Source organism: Arachis ipaensis, chromosome B07 (assembly GCF_000816755.2).
Source record: "Arachis ipaensis cultivar K30076 chromosome B07, Araip1.1, whole genome shotgun sequence".
Taxonomy (NCBI): Eukaryota; Viridiplantae; Streptophyta; class Magnoliopsida; order Fabales; family Fabaceae; genus Arachis; species Arachis ipaensis.
Window position 1 is genome coordinate 87,092,363 of NC_029791.2, and position 4,346 is coordinate 87,096,708.

The window sequence follows — 4,346 nt, forward strand, 5'->3', positions numbered from 1 at the left end:
TAATTAATTATTAATTATTTAATTTTAAATTTCAAAATTTGAAAATTAAGATTAGTATTTAAATCCATTACACTATGTACGGTTATTTCTAATGTTACCGTAATCTCCAATATACGTCCAAAACTCACCGTTATCTTCTCCACCTCGCGTTTAAAATATCGACTAAATATTAATAAAAAATAATAAATTTTATTTGAGAAAGTATTGGGAATTAATATTAATTGTGTACAATAAATTAAAAAAAGGTAAAATTAAAATTAAAAATTATATCATTAATTAATTATTTAATTTTAAATTTCAAAATTTGAAAATTAAGATTAGTATTTAAATCCATTACACTATGTACGGTTATTTCTAATGTTACCGTAATCTCCAATATACGTCCAAAACTCACCGTTATCTTCTCCGGTTCTCACCTCGCGTTATTGAATTTCTTGCCGGCTATACTGAAGCCGCCGCATCCTCCCACCGACACCGTCCTCGCCTCCGCTGGTCAACCCGATGCGCCTCGCCCTCCGACACTTAACCTAACGTTGCTGCCGCTGTTTTCGTGCCTCTCTTCCGAAACGGCTTCGCTTTCTCCTATTCCTTCAAGCCTCTTCTCACCGATGATACCACCATGCACTTCTTCTTCTTCGGATCCAAGCATGGTTAGCTTCTTTCATGATTTGAGCCCTATACTTCACAACAGTGCCGCTTGTGTCATGACTAGTCCTTTAAAATTATGTTTCACCACAATAATAGTTTCTTCTGTTTATTCATCTTCTTCTTCTATTTTAATGGTCAATTTAGGATGGTCATTTTAGTAGGTATGCGGATGGTTATTTTATTTTTATGTAGATGATTATTTTGATTGGATTGAGTTTAGTTATATCTAATTAAAATATGTTAGATGTTCAATTCATTAGGTATGCAGATGATTATTTTTATCCTTAAGTGGATGGTTATTTTTGTTAAGGGCGAGTGGCGTGTGACAAGCCAAGTAGCGTCGGTGAAATGAGATGATTATTGATGAAGGTGGGGTGGCCGCCAGTTGAAAAAGAAGAGAGTATTGGAAGATTTATTTTTTGAAATAACTAACTGAATTTTTTAAAAATTTAAAATTTGAAATTGGAGAATTTGAAATTTAAAATTTGATGCTGAATAAGAGTTTTTAAATTTATTATTTTGTCGGTAATTTTCATTTTTAATTTATATTGGGCTAAATAAACAGTCCATTATACATATTGTATAAATACTCCATTAACTCTTTAGCGGGACTATTTTATTTATCATATACTAGTTGCATATTTGCTTGTTTCGTTTGTTTCAAACATTGTGACATAGCACGGCTCAGTTTACTCTATAATATATGGCTTGACAAATAAAAAGGCTGAAATCTTTGCAATGCAAAAATACTAACTGCACAAATACGAGATTTTGAACCATTTCAAACCGGAGAAAGAAAAGACCAGATGTAAAATTTTGTGGACTTTCCAAAATATATACCAATGCAATGTTTGCCAACTCAATCTAAATCATATGAATTTTTTAATATAAATATCAATGATTATGAGAATTGGAATACTACTATTTATCTTTATGAAGGGTATTTACAAATTTGATTAATTAATATTATTAATATTATTAATATTATTATTAAAATTAATAAACGGTTATTAACCGTTTAGTACCATTTGGTTGAAGGAACACAATCTTTTAAGGATTGCGTATGTTCAAAACATTGTGTCTATTAGCTAAAGGGACACAACTCTTTAAGAGTTGTGCATATTTAAAACATTGTTTCTATTGGCAATAGAAAAGACACAACTATTTGTATACGTAACCAATCATAATTGCTATGTGCAATATGTATAAATAAGTCCTTGTTCACTATTTCAGAAATGATGTACTAAGTGTACAAATTACTCAACCATTAAGAGATTTTCTTTGTTCAAGAGAGTTGAGAATTTCTTACTATTGCTAATTAAGAAATTCTTAGGTTTCATTGTATCCTGGGAGAGTATTGTCATCAACCATATAGCAACTAAGTGTGGGGACAAATATCTCTCTAAAGAAAGCGATCTAATCGTGCCTTGAAACCACTACATAAATATAAAATTTTGTCATCTTCTCATACTCATATACCCAACAATTTTAGAGAGATATTTCTTGAAGATGGCACAAGATCAAAACACTACGTTCAAGGTCATGAATCAAGAGTTTGTCAAATTAGATCGCTCTGATGGAACGAACTTCAACCGTTGAAAAGACAAGATGATGTTTCTTCTTTCGGTTCTCAATCTTGCATATGTGATTGACCCAAAGACTACACCAATTGCCGATGCCGCTGAAAACATCACACCGGAAGAGAAAGAAAAGATCAAAAGGAAAAACCGTACCTTAGTGGATATGGTTAATTCAATGTTACTAAATGCAAAATTGCCTTACAATTTGTGGGGTGAAGCATTATTGACATCATGTCATATCCATAATAGGATACCATCAAGACATAGAAATGTTTCTCCTTATGAAATTTGGAAAGGAAGGAAACCTAATTTAAATTATCTTAAAGTGTGGGGGTGTTTAGCCTTTTATCGAGTTCCTGATCAAAAGAGAACCAAATTGGGGCCAAGAGCCATAAAAGGGGCTTTTATAGGATATGCTCAAAATTCTAAAGCATATAGAATATTAGACTTAGTGTCTAATGTAGTTGTTGAATCAAGAGAAGTAGAATTTATTGAAAATAAATTTATCAATAATTCAACTTCTAATTCAGAGTATCTCCAAAATGATACTAATATTTCACAAGAAATAAATAATCAAAATAATAAACGTCTAAACGACAAAGAGTTGATTGAACCAAGGAAGAGCTTGAGAGTAAGAAAAGAAAAGGACTTGGGTCCAGATTTTATTTCTTCTCAGGCTATCAACTTTTTGGTAGAAGGAACTAGGAATTCTGTAACAAACAAGATTCCTATTGTGATGAACATAGAGGGTGATCCTCAAACGTTCAAAGAGGCTATGGCTTCAAGGGATTCTGCTTTTTGGAAAGAAGCAATAAACGATGAAATGGACTCAATATTATCTAACAATACTTGGGTCTTGGTTGATTTGCCTCCAGGATCAAAGCCTATAGGATGTAAGTGGGTATTTAGAAGAAAGTATAACACTGATGGTTCATTACAAACCTTTAAAGCAAGGTTAGTGGCCAAGGGGTTTAGACAACAAGAAGGTCTAGACTATTTTGATACCTACGCACCTGTGGCAAGAATGACTTCTATTAGGGCTCTTATAGCATTAGCATCTATACATAAGCTTCATATACATCAAATGGATGTTAAAACGGCTTTTTTAAATGGAGATCTTAATGAAGAAATTTATATGGAGCAACCGGAAGGCTATGTGCTACCCGGAAATGAAAAGAAAGTTTGCAAATTAATTAAGTCTTTGTATGGACTAAAACAAGCGCCTAAACAATGGCATGAGAAGTTTGATTCAGTGGTGTTATCAAATGGCTTCTCACATAATAGTGCGGATAAATGTATTTACTCAAAATTTACTAAAGATTATGGAGTAATTATTTGTTTATATGTTGATGATATGTTGATCATCGGAACAAATTTAGAAGGAATTCGTATAACGAAGGAGTATCTAACTTCTAAATTCAAGATGAAGAATTTGAATGAAGTTGATACAATATTAGGCATAAAAGTGCATAAGAATGAAGTTGGCTTTATTTTAAGTCAATCTCATTATATTAAAAAGGTATTGGAAAAGTTTGATCATCTCACAATTAAAGAATCCAATACGCCGTATGATCCTAATCTTAAATTAGAAGGAAACATGGGAAGACCTATAGCACAATTAGAATATGCTAGTGCTATAGGAAGTTTAATGTATACAATGCATTGTACTAGACCTGATATAGCATTTGCTGTGTGCAAATTATCAAGGTTTACAGGAAAGCCTAGCAATCAACATTGGAAAGCTATAACAAGAGTTCTTGGTTATCTTAAGAAAATCATAAACTTGGGATTACATTATAGTGATTATCCCGCAGTTTTAGAAGGTTATTCCGACGCAATTGGTAATTTTATGTCAAGTGAATTTTTTAAAATATTTTTTATTGTGAATTACTAATTTTTTTCAAAAAAAAAAAAATTAGAGATCAAATTTTGCTCCGAATTTTTTGTGTGCATATCTTTTAAATATTTATTCAAATATTACCACAAAAATTCGGATCAAATGGATAAGTCGTTTGTTAAAAACGAACATTTTTTTTGTCACTTGTAAAAAATATAATATTTATTAGTTATTTTATCGCATTTTCAAATCATTAAAAGTTGTTTTATCTTTATCATCTT

The 4,346-nt window shown here is 31.4% G+C and overlaps 1 protein-coding gene across 1 annotated transcript in view; it reads right to left on the minus strand.

Annotated features, from left to right (window-relative positions):
- LOC107608483 (floral homeotic protein PMADS 2) overlaps positions 1 to 4,346 on the minus strand; it is a 23,143-nt gene that overhangs the window by 15,988 nt on the left and 2,809 nt on the right. The window lies entirely within an intron of this gene.